Genomic DNA, 16,390 nt, shown 5'->3' on the forward strand with positions numbered 1-16,390 from the left:
TGCATGTAAAAGAATATGAAGCATTAAATTGCATTATATAACTAGGTAGGATAGCAAGTCACAGACTCCACCCCCGTACCCCCACCCCCAATGGATCAGTACATACATAGCATGAGGGGTCGACATGAAATGACATTATGTACATGACGAATGATCGATAGACACTTCATTGTGTATTTTTATTCCATTTAAAAGACATAAATCGCATATTGAAGTCGCAAAATGGAATACAGTGTCAGTCGCCAAAAAAAGAGTTTAGATCAAATATCGAAGTTGGCAAGTCGGCATACAGTGAATGTTTTTTACCGTCTAGATAAAAATAATTTCTTTCAAAACTGCAACAGCCATGCAGCATCTTATTTTATATATTTATAGAGTATACATGCTTATTTCAGAAAACAACATGGATTATTGGATTGCAAATAAATTTGACATGTTAATCACCAGTTTCATGACTTGGTCGGGTGATTTCTATGCAATGAGTGTGATCAGTCAACATTTTGTCTGCATTTTGTAAACATTACTTGTGTGTTTAATCTATTACAAAACAAATGATATCATCACAAACGCATAATTATGTTCAGCTTACCGTAAAGCTTTTCTAAACACACCGTGTAAAGCAAAATATTTAATTTGAAGATGGATTTCTTACCTTCGGCCTGCCAGTTGTTTATTTTGATCGGTCGCAACAGGCAGAGGGGGAGTACAGTCGTTTATAGGGGGTGATTTTGTTCGGCTCAAATAACTCTAATTATCAAAAAAGGATACTTACATCATTTGTCAGACTGCACTTTGACGCAGTGAGCTACACAAAATAGGTAGTGAAGTTTGTATTTTTATTTATACTTCCATCGCGTAATGAACGGAAACTGAATTTGCAACAGTTACAAACTACAGTACAAACTTAAACATACTATAACATTTAAACAGTGTGATACAATTATGTAAATTGTTTATAATGAGCTCAAAGGAAAACTATTAGTTATTTCATTACATAACCATTAATTTCAGTTCATTAAGAATGATTCGTATTTGTATAACACACAGGAAGCTTAACTGAGGAGTGCAATTTAGCATAACATATCAAACTTACAATAATAGCAGTTTTCGTTTTAAAACCCGTAGTTTTAAAGCAATGTTGGTAAAGTATTAAATTAAAAAAAATTAAAAATTTTCTATCGGCCGAATTCGATCTTTTTTAAACTTCAGCATACACGTACTAGGTGACCTGATTTCCAGTTAGTAGATTTTATTTCCATGTGCTTCTATTTGGCAAATCAACAGAATGGCTATTTACAAATGAGTAGTAAGAAAAACAACATATTTTTATATAAAAAGAAATAGACCTTATTTTATATAAATGCAAATAATATCAACACTTATATCTTGGTCTACATTCTACATTTCTTTCAAAGTAAGCCGCCAGCCTAGCTCAGTAAAGAGAGCGCAATTCTACGGTTCGCGGGGTCTTGAGTTCGATCCCCGGACGAGGCGTATGTTCTCCGTGACGACTTGATAAAAGATATTGAGTCTAAAATCATTCGTCCTCTACCTGTGATTCATGTGGTGAAGTTGACAGATACTTGTGGAGAACACTGGTTAGATTAACTGCCCGCCGTTACATAACTGAAACACTGTTAAACTCAAAACAAAACAAAAAATTTCAAAGTAATAAAATCTGTAAGATGATCCGTTGGAAGCAAAGAAAGCAAATAAGCAAAACAATAACAAGCTCGGTTCATTAGAGGTACTGGGAAGTGCAACTACCCTCACTCCCCTAGCACCGGTTGAAGAAGATTTCTTTTACGTAGGAAATGAATGGCCTCCATGACTCAAATAAATGATTCTAATTACTCTCCATTTACGGAATGATTTACAACTTCTATGTGAGAATTTGTAAAATCACCTACAAAAAAAAAAAAAAAAAAAATAAATAATTTCTTTCTTTCTTGTCATCAAAACTTTTCAAGACAAAGGTCCTTCTTATAGATTTTATTTGCTTTACCATATTAATCATACCCTTGCCGATACAAACTTAATTTAACGATACTTGTCATAAATATTTTCCAGTCATTATTATTTAAAATGATTTCGTATGTACAACATCCCACTGGCGTAAGTTTGACTCTTTTATAAAAGAACATTGATCCCACAGAATAAGAAACGATAATTACGTATTGTCACTACGGTACAGGATTATTTGCAACTAGAAATGTCTTACTGAGAGAAGTCATGACGTTATCTCGTGTTAACAAAAAGGGGTTCACCCTTGACAGAAGGTGTAAGCTGATTACATTGCCATGTCAATAAACATAAAATCAGGATTTTAATTCAATATTATATTCAAAATACCCAGTATTTACCCGATTAATAGAACCAAAACGAAAGTATAAATCAAAGACGTGAACACAATTATTTTATTGGCGATGGTAGAACCTATTATGAACAGCAGGCAGTATGCCCAGTAACAGAGAGATAGCGATATCATGCACATGCGCATACAAAATGTGAATTAAATTTTTACAAGTATACGTAATATTCAGCGTTTGCCAAAGACTTTCAGGTAATCTTTACCAGATCAGAACTTATACGCTTACACATGACTTATATGTGAATAATTTTTACTTGTCTGATTTTTGTCGCATGAGATGTTCTTTGAACCTACACGTATGCGTATCCGCCCAAGTGCAACATCGCAACCTCTCTATTACAAAATATACAGCCAGACCTGTGTTAAGCAAACCACAAAGGAATGAACCCATGAAGTTGCCAAAGGCAGGTGGCTGTCTAATTCTTGATGCAAGGGCCAACTTAAGATCGGTTTCGATCAAGGTAAAACATACAGATATTTTATGAGGTTCGCTATATCTATGTCGTTTTACGACGTCAGTACAAATATTCTTAACTATTCTTATTAGCATTCACAAACAACAAACAGACAGGTAGATGGGAAATGGCCGCGACTTTATTTCATTGATATTATGGCATATAGCATGTTTAAATTTAAAGAAATAAATATGAACACAAGAGAAATCACTAGCTAAATGGCATAGCAACTTACAGGCAACGCAAACGGGCAGAAGCCCATTTTATAGGCTGACAATGAAGAAACTGGCAAATTGCAGAGATTTCTCCATTCACAGCATTCACAGATGAGAAAGTGAGGCGAATTGCTCATTGTTTACTTCAGTTCATAAATTGCTATATGCCAAACCGATGTGCTGTTTTTTCCCCAAGTTTTCATTGTCAAAATCATATGTTAATTACATTAGCTTTAGACGTAAACAAGATACTTTTTACCATTTATAATGAAGTTCCATCTGTATTCTGTTTTACCATAACAGTCACCTTTATATTTGTAGCTGAAACTAGATGTCATGTTTTCTTGTACTAAAAACAAAGGCCTTGACGAAATAAGAACATTTATAAATTGTTACATCTTAATAATCTAGAAAATTGGTAACAAATAATATATGAATCTTTAAAGTTTGCCAGCGGTTATACATGTGACCTAATATGTATCAAAACATATGCCAATACCTGGCCTGCTAATACTGTTACTGACAGAAATAGTATGAAACTAGACATCATAATCTTCTCAAGCTCATATCCGAATGCCTGCAATTTCATAACTGCATACTGGTCACAGCCGATATCGTTTAACAAACGTTAGAAGCGACTTATGATAAAGACAAGAGCGTGTGCTGCAGTAGAACAATCGATTTGATTTTCCTTTTTGTAAGCTAGTTGGATTGCTTCTTAAATGCTGCCTTTAACCATGAACGTGGTTCAAACACCCAACAGAGAGGGCCAAGTGATCCGTACCTTATGACTAATATTTTGTCGACCGCAACGGCCTATTTAAAATGCATTATATCTAATATTTTCGTAAATATATTAGTATCATTTCTTTTGAAATTAAGTTTCTGAAACATTCAACAATGGACTTCTCGTATTTTTGTCGCCTAGCGTGTAGATTATAAATTTACGAAACAAACTGTATAACGGGATGCAACTGATGTTGAATAATAGTAGACAAGTAATCTGTTACAACATGACAATAAGTGCACATGTATCACCAAAAAATAACATCATTTATTTCTATAAGAGAACATAAATGCATATAAATACAGCAGTGTTGTCTTAATACAATCTGATCTAAGAATGGCAAAATAATTGATAGATACTAGTAGAAAGTCGTTTAATGTTAAAAAAGTGTTTGCATTAATAATGCCTTATGTTTGTGTACTTGTTTACACATTCCATGTACTTGATATGTATGAATAATAAAATGATAATTTTGCGTATAGTCTGCAAATAAAAGAACTCTGGTTAATACAATATGTTATTTTATATTAAGATATATCAAGTACATGGAGTGTGTAAACAAGTTATATATATAACATATAAAACAACAATACTGGGTCTGACCACTGAAATATTAAATAACTTACTAAACAACAGTACTAGGTCTGAATACTGGGTCTGACCACTGACATATTATATAACTTATAAACAACAATACTGGGTCTGACCACTGAAATATTATATAACTTACTAAACAATAGTACTGGGTCTGACCACTGAAATATTATATAACTTACTAAACACCAATTCAGGTTCTGACCACTGACATATTATATAACTTATAAACAACAATACAGGGTCTGACCACTGACATATTATATTACTTAATGAACACCAACACTAGGTCTGACCACTGACATATTATATAACTTATAAACAACAATACTGGGTCTGACCACTGACATATTATATAACTTATAAACACCTATACTGGGTCTGACCACTGAAATATTATATAACTTACTAAACACCAATACCGGGTCTGACCACTGAAATATTATATAACTTATAAAACACCAGTACTGGGTCTGACCACTGACATATTATATAACTTATAAACAACAATACTGGGTCTGACCACTGAAATATTATATAACTATATAAACACCATACTGAGTCTGACCACATGAAATATTATATAACTTATAAAACACCAATACGGGTCGACCACTTGAAATATTATATAACTTAAAACACCAGTACCGGGTCTGACCACTGACATATTATATAACTTATAAACAACAATACTGGGTCTGACCACTGAAATATTTTATAACTTATAAACACCAGTACCGAGTCTGACCACTGAAATATTATATAACCTATAAACACCAATACCGGGTCTGACCATTGAAATATTATATAACTTATAAAACACCAGTACCGGGTCTGACCACTGACAATATTATATAAACTTATAAAACACCATACCGGGTCTGACCACTGAAATATTTTATAACTTATAAACACCAGTACCGAGTCTGACCACTGAAATATTATATAACTTATAAACAACAATACCGGGTCTGACCATTGAAATATTATATAACTTATAAAACACCATACCGGGTCTGACCACTGAAATATTATAAACAAAAACACCATACCGGGTCTGACCACTGAAATATTATATAACTTATGAACAACAATACCGGGTCGACCACTGACATATTATATAACTTATGAACAACAATACCGGGTCTGACCACTGACATATTATATAACTTATAGAACAACAATACGGGTCTGACCACTGAAATATTAAAACTTATAAAACAATACCGGGTCTGACCACTGAAATATTATATAACTTATAAACACCAATACCGGGTCTGACCACTGACATTTTATATAACTTATAAACAACAATACCGGGTCTGACCACTGAAATATTATATAACTTATAAAACAACAATACTGGGTCTGACCACTGACATATATATAACTTATAAACAACAATACCGGGTCTGACCACTGAAATATTATATAACTTATGAACAACAATACCGGGTCTGACCACTGACATATTATATAACTTATAAACAACAATACCGGGTCTGACCACTGAAATATTATATAACTACAACAATACCGGGTCTGACCACTGAAATATTAAATAACTTATAAAACACCATTACTGGGTCTGACCACTGAAATATTATATAACTTATAAACAACAATACTGGGTCTGACCACTGAAATATTATATAACTTATAAACAACAATACGGGTTCTGACCACTGACTATTATATAACTTAAAACAACAATACGGGTCTGACCACTGACATTATAATAACTTAATGAAACAATAATAGGGTCTGACCACTGACATATTATATAACTTATAAACAACAATACGGGTCTGACCACTGACATATTATATACAACTTATAAACAACAATACTGGGTCTGACCACTGAAATATTATATAACTTATAAACAACAATACTGGGTCTGACCACTGACATATTATATAACTTATAAACACCAATACTGGGTCTAACCACTGAAATATTATATAACTTATAAACAACAATACTGGGTCTGACCACTGAAATATTGTATAAATTACTAAACACCAATACTGGGTCTGACAACTGAAATATTATATAACTTATAAAACACCAATACAGGGTCTGACCACCGAAATATTATAACTTATAAACACAATACAGGGTCATGACCACTGACATATTATATAACTAATAACAACAATACTGGGTCTGACCACTGAAATATTATATAACTTATAAACAACAATACTGGGTCTGACCACTGAAATATTATATAACTTATAAAACACCAATACTGGGTCTGACCACTGAAATATTATATAACTTATAAACAACAATACTGGGTCTGACCACTGAAATATTATATAACTTATAAACAACAATACTGGGTCTGACCACTGAACTATTATATAACTTATCAAACAACAATACTGGGTCTTGACCACGACATATTATATAATACTAACACCAATACTGGGTCTGACCACTGAAATATTATATAACTTATAAAACAACAATACTGGGTCTGACCACTGAAATATTATATAACATATAAAACAACAATACTGGGTCTGACCACTGAAATCATTATATAATTATAAACAACAATACTGGGTCTGACCACTGAAATATTATATAACTACTAACACCAATACGGGTTCTGACCACTGACAATATTTATAACTTATAAACAACAATACAGGGTCTGACCACTGACAATATTATATACTATAAAACAACAATACTGGGTCTGACCACTGACATATTATATAACTATAAACAACAATACTGGGTCTGACCACGACATATTATATAACTTATAAACACCAATACTGGGTCTGACCACTGAAATATTATATAACTTATAAACAACAGTACGGGTCTGACCACTGAAATATATATAACTTAAGACACAATACTGGGTCTGACCACTTGAAATATTTATATAACTTATAAAACACCATACTGGGTCTGACCACTGACATATTATATAACTTATAAACAACAATACTGGGTCTGACCACTGAAATATTATATAACTTATAAACAACAATACTGGGTCTGACCACTGAAATATTATATAACTTATAAACAACAATACCGGGTCTGACCACTGAAATATTATATAACTTATAACAACAATACCGGTCTGACCACTGACATATTATATAACTTATAAACAACAATACTGGGTCTGACCACTGAAATATTTATAACTTATAAACAACAATACCGGGTCTGACCACTTAAATAATATATAACTTATAAACAACAATACCGGGTCTGACCGCTTAAATAATATATATAACTTATGAACAACAATACGGGTCTGACCACTGACATATTATACACTTATAAACACCAATACTGGGTTCGACCACTGAAATATTATATAACTTATGAAAAACAATACGGGTCTGACCACTGAATATTTTATAAATTATAAACAACAATACGGGTCTGACCACTGACATATTATATAACTTATGAACAACAATACTGGGGTCTGACCACTGACAATATTTTAAATACACTTATAAAAAACACCAATACTGGGTTCTGACAACTGAATATTATATAACTTATAAACACAATACCGGGTCTGACCACTGAAATATATATTATAACATATAAAAAACACCAATACGGGTCTGACACTGACATATTATATAACTTATAAAACAACAATACTGGGTCTGACCACTGAAATATTTATAAAACTTATAAACAATCGGGATGACCTGATATATAACTGTAAAACAACAAAACAATGAAATATTATATAACTAATAAAATAAGCTAAAATATTTAACTAACACAATACCGGGGTCTGACCATGAAATATTATATAACTTATAAAACACCAGTACCGGGTCTGACCACTGACATATCATATAACTTATAAACAACAATACTGGGTGACCATGACATATGATATAACTTATGAACACAATACTGGGTCTGACCACTGAAATATATAACTATAAACAACAATACCGGTCTGACCACATGACATATATATAACTTATGAACAACAATCCGGGTCTGACCACTGACATATTAATACAACTTATAAACAACAAAAGGGTCTGACCACTGAAAATTATATAACTATGAACAACAAACGGGCTGACCACTGACATATTATATAACTTATAAACAACAATACCGGGTCTGACCACTGACATATTAAATAACTTATGAACAACAATACCGGGTCTGACCACTAAAATATTATATAACTTATAAACACCAATACCGGGTCTGACCACTGAAATTTTATATAACTTATAAACAACAATACCGGGTCTGACCACTGAAATATTATATAACTTATAAAACACCAGTACCGGGTCTGACCACTGACATATTATATAACTTATGAACAACAATAGCGGGTCTGACCACTGACATATTATACAACTTATGAACAACAATACCGGGTCTGACCACTGACATATTATATCACTTATAAACAACAATACTGGGTCTGACCACTTAAATAATATATAACTTATAAACAACAATACTGGGTCTGACCACTGAAATATTAAATAACTTACTAAACAAAAGTACTGGGTCTGACCACTGAAATATTATATAACTTACTAAACAACAGTACTGGGTGTGACCACTGAAATATTATATAACTTACTAAACATCAATACAGGTTCTGACCACTGACATATTATATAACTTATAAACAACAATACAGGGTCTGACCACTGACATATTATATTACTTAATGAACACCAATACTAGGTTGACCACTGACATATTATATAACTTATAAACAACAATACTGGGTCTTACCACTGACATATTATATAACTTATAAACAACAATACTGGGTCTGACAACTGACATATTATATAACTTATGAACACCTATACTGGGTCTGACCACTGACATATTATATAACTTATAAACACCAATACTGGGTCTAAACACTGAAATATTATATAACTTATAAACAACAATACTGGGTCTGACCACTGAAATATAGAAATTACTAAACACCAATACTGGGTCTGACCACTGAATATTATATAACTTACTAAACACCAATAAAGGGTCTGACCACTGACCTATTATACAACTTATAAACAACAATACAGGGTCTGACCACTGACATATCATATTACATAATGAACACCAATACTGGGTCTGACCACTAAAATATTATATAACTTATAAACAACAATACTGGGTCTGACCACTGAAATATTATATAACTTATCAACAACAATACTGGGTCTGACCACTGAAATATTTTATAACTTATCAACAACAATACTGAGTCTGACCACTGAAATATTATATAACTTATAAACAACAATACTGGGTCTGACCACTGAACTATTATATAACTTATAAACAACAATACTGGGTCTTACCACTGACATATTATATAACTTAACACCAATACTGGGTCTGACCACTGAAATATTATATAACTTATAAAACAACAGTACCGGGTTTATCCACTGAAATATTGTATCACTTATAAAACAACAATACTGGGTCTGACCACTGAAACATTATATAAATTACTAAACACCAATACTGGGTCTGACCACTGAAATATTATATAACTTACTGAACACCAATACAGGTTCTGACCACTGACATATTATATAACTTATAAACAACAATACAGGGTCTGACCACTGACATATTATATTACTTAATGAACACCAATACTGGGTCTGACCACTGACATATTATATAACTTATAAACAACAATACTGGGTCTGACCACTGACATATTATATAACTTATAAACAACAATACTGGGTCTGACCACTGAAATATTTTATAACTTATAAACACCAGTACTGAGTCTGACCACTGAAATATTATATAACTTATAAGCTACAATACCGGGTCTGACCATTGAAATATTATATAACTTATAAAACACCAGTACCGGGTCTGACCACTGACATATCATATAACTTATAAACAACAATACTGGGTCTGACCACTGACATATGATATAACTTATGAACAACAATACTGGGTCTGACCACTGAAATATTATATAACTTATAAACAACAATACCGGGTCTGACCACTGACATATTATATAACTTATGAACAACAATACCGGGTCTGACCACTGACATATTATACAACTTATAAACAACAATACAGGGTCTGACCACTGAAATATTATATAACTTATGAACAACAATACCGGGTCTGACCACTGACATATTATATAACTTATGAACAACAATACCGGGTCTGACCACTGACATAATTATTATATAACTTATGAACAACAATACGGGGTCTGACCACTGACATATTATATAACTTAAAAACACCAATACTGGGTTTCAACACTGAAATATTATATAACTTATAAAACAACAATACTGGGTCTGACCACTGAAATATTTTATAAATTACTAAACACCAATACTGGGTCTGACCACTGAATATTATATAACTTACTAAACACCAATACAGGGTCTGACCACTGACATATTATACAACTTATAAACAACAATACAGGGTCTGACCACTGACACGTTATATAACTTATAAACAACAATACTGGGTCTGACCACTGAATTATTAGATAACTTATCAACAACAATACTGGGTCTGACCACTGAAATATTATATAACTTATCAACAACAATACTGGGTCTGACCACTGAAATATTATATAACTGATAAACACCAATACTGGGTCTGACCACTCACATATTATATAACTTAACACCAATACTGGGCCTGACCACTGAAATATTATATAACTTATAAAACAACAGTACCGGGTCTATCCACTGAAATATTGCATCACTTATAAATCAACAATACTGGGTCTGACCACTGAAAGATTATATAAATTACTAAAGACCAATACTGGGTCTGACCACTGAAATATTATATAACTTACTGAACACCAATACAGGTTTTGACCACTGACATATTATATAACTTATAAACAACAATACAGGGTCTGACCACTGACATATTATATTACTTAATGAACACCAATACTGGGTCTGACCACTGACATATTATATAACTTATAAACAACAATACTGGGTCTGACCACTGACATATTATATAACTTATAAACAACAATACTGCATCTGACCACTGAAATATTATATAACTTATAAACAACAATACTGGGTCTGACCACTGACATATTATATAACTTATGAACAACAATACCGGGTCTGACCACTGACATATTATATAACTTATAAACAACAATACCGGGTCTGACCACTTAAATAATATATAACTTATAAACAACAATACTGGGTCTGACCACTGAAATATTAAATAACTTACTAAACAATAGTACTAAATATTATATAACTTACTAAACAACAGTACTGGGTCTGACCACTGAAATATTATATAACTTATAAAACAACAATACTGGGTCTGACCACTGACATATTATATACCTTATATAAACACCAATACTGGGTCTAAACACTGAAATATTATATAACTTATAAACAACAATACTGGGTCTGACCACTGACATATTATATAACTTATAAACAACAATACTGGGTCTGACCACTGAAATATTATATAACTTATTAAACACCAGTACTGGGTCTGACCACTGAAATAATATATAACTTATAAACACCAATACCCGGTCTGACCACTGAAATATTATATAACTTATAAAACACCAGTACCTGGTCTGACCACTGAAATATTATATAACTTATAAAACACCAGGTACCGGGTCTGACCACTGACATATTATATAACTTATGAACAACAATACCGGGTCTGACCACTGACATATTATATAACTTATGAACAACAATACCAGGTCTGACCACTGACATATTATATAACTTATAAACAACAATACTGGGTCTGATCACTGAAATATTATATAATTTAAAAACAACAATACTGGGTCTGACCACTGACATATTATATAACTTATGAACAACAATACGGGGTCTGACCACTGACATATTATATAACTTAAAAACACCAATACTAGCTTTCAACACTGAAATATTATATAACTTACTAAACACCAATACAGGGTCTGACCACTGACATATTATACAACTTATAAACAACAATACAGGGTCTGACCACTGACATATTATATTACTTAATAAACACCAATACTGGGTCTGACCACTGAAATATTATATAACTTATAAACAACAATTCTGGGTCTGACCACTGACATATTATATAACTTATAAACAACAATACTGGGTCTGACCACTGAAATATTATATAACTTATGAACAACAATACCGGGTCTGATCACTGACATATTATATAACTTATGAACAACAATACCGGGTATGACCACTGACATATTATATAACTTACGAACAACAATACCGGGTCAGACCACTGACATATTATATAACTTAAAAACACCAATACTGGGTTTTAACACTGAAATATTATATAACTTATTAACAACAATACTGGGTCTGACCACTGAAATATTATATAAATTACTAAACACCAATACTGGGTCTGACCATTGAATATTATATAACTTACTAAACACCAATACAGTGTCTGACCACTGACATGTTATACAACTTATAAACAACAATACAGGGTCTGACCACTGACATGTTATATAACTTATAAACAACAATACTGGGTCTGACCACTGAAATATTAGATAACTTATCAACAACAATACTGGGTCTGACCACTGAAATATTATATAACTGATAAAAACCAATACTGGGTCTGACCACTCACATATTATATAACTTAACACCAATACTGGGCCTGACCACTGAAATATTATATAACTTATAAAACAACAGTACCGGGTCTATCCACTGAAATATTGCATCACTTATAAATCAACAATACTGGGTCTGACCACTGAAAGATTATATAAATTACTAAAGACCAATACTGGGTCTGACCACTGAAATATTATATAACTTACTGAACACCAATACAGGTTTTGACCACTGACATATTATATAACTTATAAACAACAATACAGGGTCTGACCACTGACATATTATATTACTTAATGAACACCAATACTGGGTCTGACCACTGACATATTATACAAGAGGGCCATGATGGCCCTATATCGCTCACCTGTTATCATTGCACTTGAGGACAAGAAGATCCTCAGAAAAAATATCTAAGTCCAAAGGACAGGAACAACAAAGGAAAGAAATTTAACCAAAAAGAAAAACAAAATTCTAACAAGGTACAGATATGTCAAAATACCCCTAAAAATTGGAGGTACCATCCATGTTGTACCACAGAAAAATGGTCTCGGTTTTTCCCTACGGCCAATAATAAAAAAGTTACTAAAAATAGGCTATTTATAGTAACGTAAAAGGGAAGTAATTCAAAAGAAAATTATTGTAAGTTAACAAAAGAAGGATCTGCCAAATAAATCTGTTGATATAAATGAAATTTCAGATCAGTATCTTCATTAGTTACGGAGATATACCCATTTTAATTTGAAATAAAGGGAGGTAATTTGACATAAAATAAGTCCATAGTTATCTACCCTGATTGGCTCGGTCCAACTAATGACAATAATGAAATTTCAAATAAGTCCTGTAGGTACTTACTGATATAAATCCATTTTGACTACAATCAGGGGAGGTAATCAGATATAAAATAACTCTGGAAACTACGATTGGATCTGATTTTTCATGGAATCCAAGATTTATTGTTGTTGAAGATATTTTGGAAGTTTGTATCAAATAAAACCATAAATGAAGTCTCTATATGGCTGCAAAAGCCAAAATAGCCAATTTTGGACATTTAAGGGGCCATAACTCTGGAACCCATGATGGAACCTGGCCAGTTTAAGAAAGGAACCAAGATCTTGTGGTGATACAAGTTGTGTGCAAGTTTGGTTAAAATCAAATTATAAATGAAGTTGCTATTGTGCAGACAAGGTGTACACTGACATATTATATAACTTATAACCAACAATACAGGGTCTGACCACTTAAATAATATATAACTTATAAACAACAATACCGGGTCTTGATCACGTGATCTTTATTTGTGCGTGCAGGTATATCACCTGTATTAATCATAGGCAGATTTCTATCTAAATATTTATCAATTACTAGAAAATCGTCTAAGGTTGCAGTACGACTGTTCAGATTGCCCGAAATAAAGATTTTACCTAATGAAGAATACTTTACAGCATCTGTTTCTAATTGTTCAAAAAAATCGAAATCCGTAGAATTAAGAATTTTCGAATCGATTGGAGGTACATACATATGACAAATATACACATCTTGGTCAAAGGGAAACAATTCAGCATCAACCTTAATCCATATAAAACCAGTCTGTTTCTTTTCTACAATCTTAATGTGATTTCGTAAGCATGTTTTGTAATAAAATGATATACTCCCGCTGTAACGTCCATTCCTGGTATTGTTTGATTTGTTTCCAGGGATGTAGTCACTACAAAAACCGTCTATTTCAAAGTTAAAATTCTCAACATTAGGTAACCACGTTTCACTTAAAAATATTAAATCGTAATCTGATACATAATCAATGAAATCTTGGTCTACAATTTTTCGTTTCAAACCATTTATGTTCCATGATAATATGTTAAGTGTTGTCTCCTGACACCTTTAATCTTCCATTGTTGGATATTCCCTTCCGCTGAACTCCTTCCCATCAATAAAAAGTTTACTGCCGACGAATTTCACATTTTTCCCTTTCCCTTTGGCGGCTTTCATCGCTGGATATAGAAGTTTCCTAGCCTCTCTTTGATCGCGGCCGATGAGGCCGCGATCATATTGAATAGGACAAGTATTTGCACGATGGGGAAAATATTTCATGATGGACCTGTCAATTCTTTACTTATGGGTGAAACAGGTCTCATAAGCGTAAATACGACTAGCTTCTAATGATTATAAAACATACCGTACGATTTGTTGTGAATCAACTGTTGTTGTACTTTTAGTAGTTCAACCGCCACCCTTGTTTAAGAGCAACATTTAAAAAACACGTTTTTTTTTCATCCTCAAGTAATAAGTAAGTAGACTCGCCCAGTTTAATCAATCTAGACGCATAATCTACATAGAGCGCTTACTTCACCCGATTTACATTCGGAACATTTTCACGCGTTTCGGGCTTTATCGTATGTTTAACAAGGGATTTTTGAACCGTCCAACGATGTTGGAAATGTTTGTCTCATTGTTTATTTTTTTTTTGATAAAAATGTTACTGCTTTCATTGTCTACCACTTTTTTCCACCCTTGCCTGAAAAAACAGTAATGAGTTTGTACACTGTTCAGACAATTGTGCTCTGTTGAAATTTAACCAAACACAAGTTTACCTGCATAAACAAAGCATGATATGTCACCATGCGCGGATCCAGATGGGGGGTGGGGACCGGGGGTCCGGACCCCCTCTGGAAAATCTTTAAAAAAGGAAAGAAGACAAGAAGGATAGAAAATGTTTTTCGAAAAAGGCAACATTAGGACTGCATGTAAAGTATATGCGGCTGCTGCTACATACGACCCCGACATAATTCATATTATTTATCTAAAAGAAACTAAAAATTTTACCTTCAAGAAAGCTTGATTTTATCATTTTCGCAAATTTAACAGGTTAGTCCATAAAACTGTCCCAGAATGCAAAAAATGAAGTGCCAAATTGCAAAATTTCCAGGGCGGGTGGGGAGTGGGGGCAGGGGATCGGACCCCCTCTGAGAAAATTGGCTGTGTCCGTGCATGGTCACTATACCTGTCCAGTACTGGACATTATGGTAAACGTTTCATTCCTGCACAAATGACAATTTCGCAACTTCTGTCCGGTTGTACAAATTTCTGGCCGCGATAAACCATTTGACTTGTAACTCCCTTGGAAGCTGTGCGCCGATTCCTATTTTTGCTGTACTCAGCTGATCCGCGAACCCAAACGAAGCCTTTCTCACTTGTTCCCTTTCTGCAGGGTAATGAAACTTTGCAACGATTGGTCGAGGTTTTTTTGATTTATCAAAATTCCCAACTCTATGTGC

This window comes from Mercenaria mercenaria, chromosome 5, assembly GCF_021730395.1.
Source record: "Mercenaria mercenaria strain notata chromosome 5, MADL_Memer_1, whole genome shotgun sequence".
Classification (NCBI taxonomy): domain Eukaryota; kingdom Metazoa; phylum Mollusca; class Bivalvia; order Venerida; family Veneridae; genus Mercenaria; species Mercenaria mercenaria.